We start from the raw sequence: 11,818 nt of genomic DNA, 5'->3' as shown, positions 1-11,818 counted from the left end.
GCGAGTCCCTGCCTCTTTAGCAAACTTAAAAATAGGAATTTCAAAAGCTCTTGTGACCCATGCCAAGAGATTTTAAATTTGAAATCAAATATTTGCCAACAAAAAAGTAGTATATTTTCACCACTTCAGTGTCCTCAACACTGACAGCACCAGGACCAACTCCCTAATGAGCAGCTGCTACTTGCTGCAAAGCAAACACATACCCAGTGTTAAGCCTGCACGAGCTAAATCAAAACAACCCCCCGCATAATATTACCATTAATTACTTCTGCAACAATGTTTTACTTGACTCTACCTGTGCAATCTTATTTATTTCATCTCTTCAAATGAATCCAAAAGAAAAAAGCAATAGCAAACACGTTCAGCTTTAGAATCCATTTTGATAGTGCTTGAGGTTCACGTTTTAATTAATGTTTTTATATTTATATAAACCAAACTTTTGCCTAGTTGAACAACAAGGGCAAGAGCTCTCTTTAGTAAGGAGGAATTTTCAAAGGAAGGGTTCAATACACCTCCACCAACCTATAGCATAGAGGGAAAATCAACAGTCACACCAAGTATTGGGCAACTGGAAATTTGGGCTAGGCAGTGAAATACGTATCGGAGAAAACATGCACATTTATGACATGAAAGCATCAATATTTCATGCAATAAAAAGTTCCATGTCTGAATTACCCCATCTCTCACTTTAGCTTCTTTCAAAAACTTAATTTGTGCTCTGGAAACTCAACTTTACATCAGAAATGGGCACCAGAACAGGGAAATCTGAGTTCACCTGAACGCCTCCTAGGTAGTACCTGCAGTACCCAAGAAGGGATATGTGTGTCAGAGGGACCTGCATTTTCCCAGAGGGATGCAGATGCTGCAGGTATTTTGGAGCAGGTGGGACATGAGCTTACCTTCCCAACTCACCTCTGAACACAGGCACATCAGCTCCTGCACACTCTCTGGACAACCAGATCGCTGCTTCAGTGGGAGCTACAAAGCAACAACAGAAAGGGTTTGAGAGGCAATGGCAGAGAGGGGCAACTCCAGGAGGGGGGACACCAGGGCTTTTGGGCAGGCCCTCTTCCAAAACACACAGACAGGTGCAAGTATTTTTAAAATTAGAGAAGGAAAAAAACCAAGTAAATCAAGTTTTCAGCTCCAGATAGGGCAGACTATGCAGCAGAGTAACTACATCCCTCCCCTCTCCATCCTCCCCATGCCAGCAGCTGGAGCTACTGGCACCACTGGCACAGGCTGACTCCAGGCAGTGGCACCCAAGGCACACCAAATCATAACCCAGGTGCTGTAGAGCAAGGAGAGATAGCCAGAAAAACCAGGGGCAGCTCTGGGCAGGTGGGAAAGCCACTGAGCACAACCATGGCCAGCACCTTCCTCCCTAAAGCAGAAGCAAGAACAACTCTACTGATCCTGGCAGACCAGAAGCAAAGGAAACATTAATTATGCTGGTTTAGGTGACAAGCCAGGCCTAGGGCAGGAGGTAAAACAGAGAGGCTGTTTGGGGGTTGACACCACAAGTGCTCCCTCTCACTGTCACATAGAGGCAGCATCCCAGGAGCACCTTCAACTTCCAAGCAGCACCTCACTACAGCCAGGAACTGGGGTGTCCTGCTTACTGGGAACCCCAAATATGAGAAGAACTGCCCCAAAAGCTCCGACTCAATGCAAAAGCACTGCAACAGCCCTTCTGCTGCCTAGAGCTCCAGCCTGCAGTGTGAGCACCAGCTCCTTCTAGAAATAGAAACTTCTACCCATCATCTATGTAAGCCAGCCACCTACAGAGGTTTAATTAAATCCCCCAAATAACTGGGGAATTTGAACATGCAGAAAATCATTAATGCAATTCACAAAACAATGCAACTTCAGCTTGCCAAAGTATATTGGGCAATTAAGTAAAAAACACACCCCCTGCTCCAATCCCAAGCACACAAAAACCAAAACAAATTCCCTCTGAAATACTGGATTCCCTTAAAATACAGCCTCATCCCTCCTCACTGACACTAACCAGAAAAAAAAGAGAAGGGAAAAAATGTGAGAAGGAGCGCTATGGGAAAGGAAAGGAAATAAATACAGGAGCCCATGACAGGACAGATTTGCATACAGAGCCTTTACTGACCCACACACTTCAGGGCTAGGTGAGCTCAAAGACAAGTAAATATTAAGCATTTCCTATATATAGAAAAAAAAAAAAGGAACAAAACCTCCTGCTCTGCTAACCAACAGTTTTCTAGGAGACATGCACAAACAAATCCTGAAGTAATTGTTCTCATTTGAAACAATTGGGGGAAAAAAAGGAGCACTTATTACTTTACAAAAAGACTTAAGTAAATCATCTCATTACAGCTGAAGGTCCCAGCCACTCATCAATGAGGCAAAATTATGGTGACAAAACGAAAATAAGGGTGTGAGTAACACCACCAGAACACTTCCTATCTGCCTGGCTCTGAAAAATCCCACCGCTTTCGTTGGTGCCTCCTTTTGAACAAGGAGGTTTAAACAAAAGTCACGTCCGAATATTTACAGATGTGGCCGATAGCTGGGATCGGAGCCGCTGCTTGATCGACAGCCACCACATGGCCCCAGCTCAGGCGCTCCCGGCAGGAACTGCCTCGCACAGCTCCGAGGGCTGCGGGAGAAGCGGCTCTGAAGGAGCCCGAGCAGTGGAACCGCACACGGCGAAATTATTTCATTTGCGCGGCACCCACAGCGCATCTCCCATCACCCAAAATCGCCGCCGTGCCCAGCCACGACTCGCTCGGGGGGGGGCACAAAACCAACGCAGAAAATATATTTCCTGCCTGTTCTTGTCGAAGCCATGTGAGAGCGGGTTGTTCCTCACGCGCTTCATCAAAAATAATTTTTTTCCCCTCACTAATTTACCCATAAAAGGGCCAGGGAGGCAGCACGTATAAACCCCAGCACGGCACACCTTCCCCACGCTAAACCACACGGCATCGACACGCTCTTAGGTGGGGCCAAACACCCGAAACCAAACTGCAGCTACAAAAGGCAGATTGAAATAACGCAAAAAATGAATTCGTTAACTTCACTCGGCGTGAAACTCGAGCCCAACATTGTTACCAGCAGGATCAGCTGTGTTTACCCAGGCGAGGGTGTAAGTGGGACAGAGAGCTACTGGTGCTTAGAAAGGCCTGCGGGACAAGACTTCAACTTACAGCACTCCAGAAAACCAGTAAAATCCACAGTAAAATTCCAGGATCCATAGTTTTTTCTCAACACTGCTGAGGAAAAGAAAAGTATGATGCTTTTTGTTACTTCCAAGTTTTAGCATTGTCATCTCATCCAGTTCTTAACAACAAGGGTCAGATCTGGAAGCCCAATTTCTATTAAGTTTATTTGTTAAGAACAGGAAAAAAAACAAACAAAAAAACCTATTTCTTTTTTGGTCAGATGAAGAATAATTCAAAACAGAACAAGCACACTGATCTTTTTTTTTTCTTTTTAGATTTGGGTTAAGTTTGCATGAAGCATTACTTAAAGCTTCCCTCTAATATTTCATAAGCATTTACTGTATTAGCAGCTGAGTCTAAGTGTATTTCCCACCAAAGTCGATTAACTAAATACAGACTTTCGCAGTTGCCGGTGAGTTCTTTGGATTTCTTCAGAACAGAAGATGATGAAACTTGGCAGATAGCCCCTCACCTACACTTAACACGCATAAGACACACAAGCAGAATTTCTGTTTTTTGGGGGGGAGCAATTAATGATCTAACCTTGGAAAACTCACTCTCCAAACACAAAAAAATTGTCTTTATAGACCCGATGTGTATAGGCGGAAAATATTGTATGTAGAATCAATTAGAGAGGGAAAAGTCTCAGTGCTGTGCATGTTGCTCCATCACTGCAGCTCCCAGAGAGCTGCGAGGCTGCCCTGGGAAGCTGGCCCTTGCCAGGATATTCAAATTTCCTGTACAAAGCGAGCAACCAGCGAGGGGAAAAGAAAAAATAAAAAGCAAAAGCTGGCTGCCAATTAGATTTTCTTTAATGTCTTAAATTATTTCGGCGAATTATTCTTTGGTTACACCAGCATTTTCTTTTGCGTGTATGAAACTATTTTCTACGTGCGGAGGCGCGCACATTCCGCGGCCGGAACGGGTCCCCGCGTCCGCTTTAAAAAAAGAGAAACGGGGGAGAAAAAAAGGAAAAAAAAGAAAAAAAAAAAAAGAAAGAAAAAAAAAAAAGAAAAAAAAAAGAAAAAAATCAACCCCGAGCCCCACCTGCGGGGGGCGGGCGCGGCTCAAAAGAAAAAAAGATTTAAAAATTATTAATAGTCGAGGGTGGGGGGGAAAGCACGCAGCAAAACCCGGGAGGAAAAGGCAGCGGGGGTGGCCGGGGCGCCCCGCGCCCACGTGGGAACCGGCGCCGCTCCCGCGGCCGGGCCCGCCGCGGGTGCCCCGCGCTGTCACCGCCCGGCCCGAGCCCGGGGCCGCCTTTGTGCCGCGCGGCGAGGCGCCCCGGGCCGGCTGCCGGTGCCGCCGCGCTCCCCAAAAAGCTTTGCAACAGTTCTGGGGGAGCTTTTGGGGCTTGTTTTAGTTCTTTGCGCCCCGACCCCCGGCAGAGGTTCAGCCGGGCCCGTGTCCGGCCGTGCCCCGCGGGGAGCGGCGCGACCCCGCCCCGGGGCAGCGGCGGAGGGGGTCCCGCCGAGCCCCCCGGCCCGTCCCGCGTGTCCCCCCGCGGGGCCGGGCCGCGCCGGGCCGTGCCGCCCGCGGCCGGGACCGGGCACGGGGCCGCCGGCCGCCCCCGCCGCGCCCCGGCCCCGCCGCCCTGCCCGCCCTCCCTCCTCACCTCCGAGTCCACTCGAAAATGGCGCCGAAACCGAAAAAACTTCGCAAATTTCATTGTAGGCGGCTGCAAAGGCTGCTGGGAGCGGGGGCGGCCGCAGCGCCGCCCGCCGGGGCGGGCCGGGCCGGGCCGGGCCGGGCGGGGCGGGGCGGGAGCGCCGAGCTGCGGACCGAGGGGCGGCCGGGGCGGGCACGGCGCGGAACGGCACTGCCCGGGTCGGCACGGCACGGCCTGTCCCGGTACAGCCCGGCACGGCACGGCCGGGTACAGCACGGCACGGCACTGCCCTGCCCTGCCCGGCACAGCACGGCACGGCACGGCCCGGCACAGCACGGCACGGCACTGCCCTGCCCTGCCCGGCACAGCACGGCACGGCACGGCCCGGCACAGCACAGCACGGCACGGCCTGTCCCGGTACATCCCGGCACGACACGGCCGGGTACAGCACGGCCCTGCCCTGCCCTGCCCTGCCCTGCCCTGCCCGGCCCGGCACGGCACGGCACGGCACGGCACGGCACGGCCCGGTCCGGCCCGGCCATGTGTGCGGAGCGCGGGGCCCGCCGGGCAGCGGCTGCGAGGAGCGCCGGGGCGAGGATTCACCTGCCCCCGGTCCGGGGCTGTGAACCGGGACCGCCGCGCCCCCGCTGAAAGCCGCTGAAAGCCGCGTGCAGAGAGAAAAAACCAAAAAACTCAATTAGGGAAAAAGTAAACAGATGTATGCAAAACACGAGAGCTGCACGGGAGCGGTGGGGACGCCCAGCTTCGCCCTTCGTGCGAACCAGTTCGTTCCGCTGCCTCTTCCGTCGGGGGTTTATGGCCTCTTATAACCCAGACGGGAAAGGGATGATGCTTTTCCACCTCTGCTTGGGTAAAAGTTGATGTTTGATTACCCAGTGTGTGGCTCTGTCCGTGCACTCACATGACATCAAAGCGAGACTTAAAATCGTTCTCTTTTCCCCATTACCGTGTTGCTAAGCTCTGCACAAACACTGATTCTCAGTCTACGTTTCTCTGACCTGCAGACTTTCCCACGTCCAGCCAGCAAAATCTTATCACCTGCCCGGAGTCACACAGCAGCAAAGGGAGCAGGATTTTGGTGCTCACAGTGAATATCCTGGGCGTGCGATGGCACCACGGCACGCTCGCAGGGAGGATGGGATGTTTGCAGACATGATTTTCCAGAGACTTTTAAATGTGAGGAGTCAAAACTTGGGAGAATGGTGGTTTGTGCTGGTGGGGAGCCTGGCAAGCTGAGGCCTGGGAAAAATGATGCTGAAGCAAAATATTCCCTTCCAAAAGGAGAACCCGGATCTGGTGGTCAGAAACTTGCAGATTTGTCACATTCATCATTGGAAGTGGTTAAAGCTGCCAAGTCTCTTGTTGGCCTGGTGGGTTTGAATTCTTCCTGCAGTTTTTATTTCTACCCCCTCCCCAAACAGCAAAAAACCCCTCAAACCCTGTTGCTAAATAATTGCTCTGTTCTCACAGGTGAGCAGCGAAGCTCAATTAATTTTGCTTTGTGAAGTGCTTCTGATCCTCTGATGGAAACATGTAGGGGCAAAACACTTTTATTTTGCAACTTGCAAAGGCTGATAAGAGCGATGAAAACGGAAAAGCCTCACCACTGAGGGGGATTACAGCCCCACACTTTTTCCACTCAAGATCTTAGAGATGAGCTGATGGCTGCTGCTTTTAATTTAGAAGGGTTTTTCCCCCTCTTTTGAAAGAAACGCAATCACTACCAAGTATTCTAGAGGGACTTCATCTTTAAACAAATAATGTTTTTCTTGTTGGGTGTGCACTATTATTTTCTTAATTATTCCTGGATTTATGCCTGTTCCACCAAGAGTTTTCTCAGATGGCAGAAACAATTGGTCCTTTTTTATTACAGTAATAGCAAAAAGTATCCCTAATAAAAAGACTCTGTACATCCCATAAACTCAAATGGGACACATTTTGCCAACAATCACACCTCTTCATTGAGGCATCTTATATGCTGTTTTTTTTTTTTAAACTTTTTTTCCACATTACTATTGTTTACTACTCGGCCTTACTGGCTGGCTAAGTCTTGGTGCCAAAATGAAACGAATCAAGTAATTTATTTAGAACCAGAGCCCTCCCACTCACCCTTAGCATGAATGTTGAGATCTCAGCAGATGTGGTAGGGAATGAATGGGCAAAGAGATTCACCTACACAGAATCACATCTACTTGTGGGTGGCCTCTAATTAATTTGGCTTCAAGGCTCCACTGCAAGGTAGATGGGTTAGGAAGTCTGGCCAGGAGTCATCTGGTTGAATCATACCTATTCTATGGAGAACTTCATTGTGTAGCTGTGTCTGACTCCCACCCCTGTGAAAACTAATTAAAAAAAAAAAAAAAAGTGCCCCACACTTATTGGAAGTCAAATATAAATGTCAGCGTTTCGGATGAAATGGTATCTTGGGAGGCTCCTGCACATTTAATCAGCTGGTTGCACCATGTATATCATGGCCTCAAAAGCTGCAGTGAGAACCACGAAAGGCACTGGCTTAACATCAGCAAAAGTGTTTGCCAAGCTTGGATTATGTCACCGCTTTATGATCTTGCTTTGTAAAGGGAGAATACTCTTGGGGAGAAAGGACTCGGCATGCCGGATCTACAGTGAGAGCAAGGAATGAATGCTGCTCACAGAGCCTGGGGGAGGGCGAGGGGCTCTGTTTGCTGTGGTGTTTTTGCAGATGGATGCTGGACGGTTTCTGCCACCAAGCAGAGATGCACCCCACGGATCACTGGGGCTGAAAGCAAAAAGCCCAAAATACCCCAGAAAAGCTGTTTGCTGCTTGCCCTCCCACGGGCACACCTGTGGGGGCCCTGCCCGGGTCCTGTTTGTCACTGTCCTGGCTCTCGGGGCATCTCTGTCCCACTCCAGGGAATGTGGAGATGTTCTGAGTCCCTCTGGTTTCCCCTTGCCTCAGGGTACAGACACCCAGCCACGCTGGGTCTTGTCAGATACTCCGAATGTGATGCCCTTGCAGAGGTGGCAGCTATGGAACTGGTTAAAACAAATAAACATCCCACACCACACATCTGAAATGTGGCCTGCCGAGATGCTTCTGTTCCCTGTCACAGGGGTGAGCTGTGGCCACTCCTTCTGTGCTGCAGGCTGGTGGTAAAGGCAAGAAACTCTTTGAGGAGACCAATTCTGTTTGCCCAGCACCAGCCCAAATGCTGGGCTTGCATCTGCTTCTGCGAGTGCAAGAAGAATAAAGAAAAAACTTGGAGGTTATGTGCCCTTTGAGGAGGCCTGTTGGTGGGACCAGTAACATTGGAGGGGACAAAGAGCTGAGGAGAAATAGCTCTTGTAAAGCAGCCCCTGGGGTCTGAGAGCTGTGCTGCCCATGCTGCCCTTGCTTTCCTGTTGCAGCAAGAGCCTTGTGCAGCCCCCAGTCCCCCCCTGCCTCACTGCCGGAGCATCCTGCCCAGCCTGGAAACTTTCCACTGCTACTGGGCTAATAAATTGTGCTGCTTCTGGAGCAGTGTCTAGCCAGCCCCTGACTGCATCCTAACGCTGGGTTTAGCATGGGAAAGGAGGTCCCTGTGTCTGCAGGGGCTGTGTAGGGCACAGGGAGTGCAGGGGGGCAGCCTGGGGTTCCTGGGACAGTGGAAAGGACCAGGTGTGGGTACAGCCACAGCACCTTGTGTTTCCTAATGAATAGAACGTGGGTTCCTGGTGTGCAGAATGGGGACCAGGGTCTTTTATTTATTGCATTACCCCTCCAGCACGGTAAACTTCCCATCCTGAGCTCTGACTTCTGCCCTAACCCCTTCCTCCCGCCTTTCAGTCCCTTGTGACCGGACTGAACAGTGGCTTGGTTTCAGTGCTCGGTTTCTTTCCACGTCTCCTTCATCTGCCCTTGTGCCCCAGCCCTGGCGTTCCGCAATCCCCCAGCTCTGTGTGTGGTGTGACATTCCCAGCCCCGGCTCCCCGGACACCCTCGGCGCTCGCCTCAGCCGCTCTGCAGTGTGGAAAAAGGGTGTGGTGGCCACGCCGAGGGGTTTTGGCTGCATCTCCTGCCTTCCCTTGGCTCAGAGGGTGCCCGGAGCACAGCAGTGTCTGCACAGGGATTTCAGTGCCCGCTGTCACTGCAGTTTGTCCCAGGGATCTGCTGTGTGCCAGGAGCTCGCCGGGCCCCGCTCACGGAACCTCCTCGGCTGGCGTCAGGGGCGGCCGGGCCCGCTCTGCTCTGCTCTCAAGGTGTCAACCAGCAGCAGGACATTCCCTCCCATCAGCCTCCTTCCTTTCACTAGAGGGAGGGTATTTTTGTAGAAAATATCTGTTTTTTAGTGAAACACTAATTTTAAAGGGTCTTCTTGCTGTTGGGAGATGGAAACCTTCAGCAGAGGCACCAGCTCCCCAGTCCTCCCTTCCTGCCTTTGCAGTTATTTGCTGTATTTATTTACTGCAAAATGTGCTGTATTGCCTGACATTTTTTGGTTATCAAAATATTTTGATTATGTGCAGGGGAGGGGGTGGGTTGATAGTACGGCTGACATCTCGATACAAAACTGCCTGTAAAACTTTCTAGCTAAATTCAGGGCGAGGAAGAGTGAGATATTCCAGCCTGTCCCAGGCAAGCCCTTGGCACTGCTGCTGTGACCTGGCTGTTCAGAGCCTGGGCTCAGCTCAGACCCATTTCCCTGTGTATTTCTGTCCCTTTTGTGAGCTCTTCTCATGGATGTATCAACTACAGCAAGCATGGAAAGGAGGGCAGGGGAGAAGATGCTGCTGCAGGATCACATCCCAAAATCACTGCACAGGTTTTTCCATGGAGTTTGAGAGGGGTCAGAGGCAGGATACAAAAATCAGAGCTCAAAGGGGTGGGAGGGAAGTTGCACATGAAGGTCACTCCAGAAAGGGCTGAAGCACTTCCCACTTTTTCCTCTCTGGCAGAAGTGCTGTCTTTGTGAGATGACTACCAGCCCATTGGCTGTGGAGATGTCTGCTGACCCTGTCCTTGAGCAAATGCCATCAGCAGAAGATGTCCCAATTCATGAGTGAAGAGCTGCTCACATCTTGAAAGCAATTTTTGCATTTTGATTTGAAACAGCATTGCGCAATTATCTGTTACAGCAGCTCTCCAGCTTCTGCATGCAAAAGTGTTTACAATTTTGAAGATCAATATTTATCAGCACACAATAATTTTGTCTGTTCCTGTGATTGTTCTGTATGTAAACAAGCTCCTCTGACTTCCCCAATGCCAGCACGCTTAAAACTTTTTCTGACTTGTGTTACCAAACCTGCAATTTGTCACTGATACAGTATTCTGTCAGAAATACAGAGCTGTGGGCATGTACATATAAATATTGTACTCTCTTGGCAAAGCCAAATGTCATGATAGGATAATGTGTTATTTAATACAGAGCTGTAGATTAGAGAAGGACATTTGCAATACAAACCAGTTCCAACATCAGATGGTTGCAAAAGTTTTTGTTATGATGATACTGTAGGACAACTGATATTTCTAGCTGGACATTTTATATACTGTGCTCTGTGACCATCCCATGGACCTCTGCCATATGACACATAGTCTTAAATTATACTGTCCAAGAGCCATTTTGTACAATTCAAGGCACTAGCCCCAGGAGGAACTCCTTAGACATGCAAGGAGTCTGACATGGAGGGCCCTTGGCCCTCCTCCTAGGAAAGATGGTCTGGCTCCTAGCTTTTTACCTGGAAAATGTATTAATTCCTAAAGGCTAGCTCCTAGAATAGTCCAAAGAAAACCCAAGCAGTGAAGCTGTGCATTTCAGAGAGATGGACTGGGCTTGTGCAGGACAGGAACAAGAGTCCAAATGCCAGAGGCAGCCCAGCACACCAGTCCCAAGCTCCCTGACTGCTGTTGTTTCCCTGGTTCCCCACCCTGGGATGGAATGGAATGGAAATGCTTCGGGATGTGTCACTCACCACTGTGGCTCTCCAGCCCAAGACCACTTGTTTTGGTGGCTCTTGGACCCTGCCTAGGGAAAGTTTATCTCAGAGGGCTTTTGAGGGACCCAGCTCCCACAGAGATTTTGGTTGCTTTTGAAAATCCTGAGTTTTGTTGATGGAAACTGACATTTTTCTGAAGTGCTGCTTTCTAATAAGGCATTTTTGAGCTGGGATAACAATTTTATGCTGATCCCAGCTGCTTGTGCTGTGTTCCAGGGGGGAAGGAAATCATGGCACTGGGTGTGCAGGTTGGCTGTGCTCCAGTCATCCTATTAGCAGAGTTTTAACAGGAAGACAAGCATTGCTCCTGGGGATATACATTAATTAAGTTTCTGTATGGCCAGGGCACAATATACCTTTACACAAGCTTTTTACCCTAAATTGCTCAGGTTTTTTTAATTACTCAATTACCTTGAGTTGCACCTGCTGTACAACAGAGTGTTTTTCACTCAGAGGAGCAGGATGAAGAATTGTTGCTCATACCCTCCCATCAGTGCTGGCAGAGCTCATGGGGAGGCACTTTGTTCACATCTTCCTTTCTTTTAAGTGCTTTTTATCTCACGGTGCTTCCAACTAGAATGGAGACTTCAAGGATGAATCTGGAACTTAAAGCCATGTAAGATCTGACTCTCTGCATAATACTGCAGGTTTGCACCAGGAATTAATTCATCGACTCAAAGTGCGGAAGCAACACCAAAACAGGCTTCAAATTGTATTTCTCATATTGTCCTGGGTGCAAAGAGATGTGTGAGCAGGAGGCCAAAGCCTGCATGGAGAGTGATTGCACCACACACTGCTTTACAAATTCACAGACAGTTGTGTCTTTTGGGACAGAATATGGGGCACTTAGCTGCCACATCTGGCCCAATTCCAGTGACTTCTGTTAAGAGCTTTATCCTTGCCATTGAAAATGCAAACTGTAGCAGTATTTGTAGAGAAAGAAGTAGTGGTTTTGTATATATATGTGTGTGTGTCTGTGTTTGTGTGTTTCACATCATCACTGGGCATTGTCACTTGAAAGCTGCAGTCATCCCTGGGG

General features: G+C 49.6%; 1 long non-coding RNA gene across 1 annotated transcript; it reads right to left on the bottom strand.

Annotated features, from left to right (window-relative positions):
* Positions 1 to 837: 837 nt before the first annotated feature.
* LOC110480441 (uncharacterized) lies at positions 838 to 4,945 on the bottom strand. The gene is made up of 3 exons (XR_014952479.1): positions 4,813 to 4,945; positions 3,183 to 3,245; positions 838 to 978 (listed from the first exon to the last, which is right to left on the bottom strand). It is a non-coding gene; the product is annotated as an uncharacterized LOC110480441 (long non-coding RNA).
* Between the last annotated feature and the right edge of the window lie 6,873 nt (positions 4,946 to 11,818).

Source organism: Lonchura striata, chromosome 4A (assembly GCF_050655825.1).
Source record: "Lonchura striata isolate lonStrDom1 chromosome 4A, ASM5065582v1, whole genome shotgun sequence".
NCBI lineage: Eukaryota > Metazoa > Chordata > Aves > Passeriformes > Estrildidae > Lonchura > Lonchura striata.
This window is presented reverse-complemented; position numbering and strand designations above follow the sequence as displayed.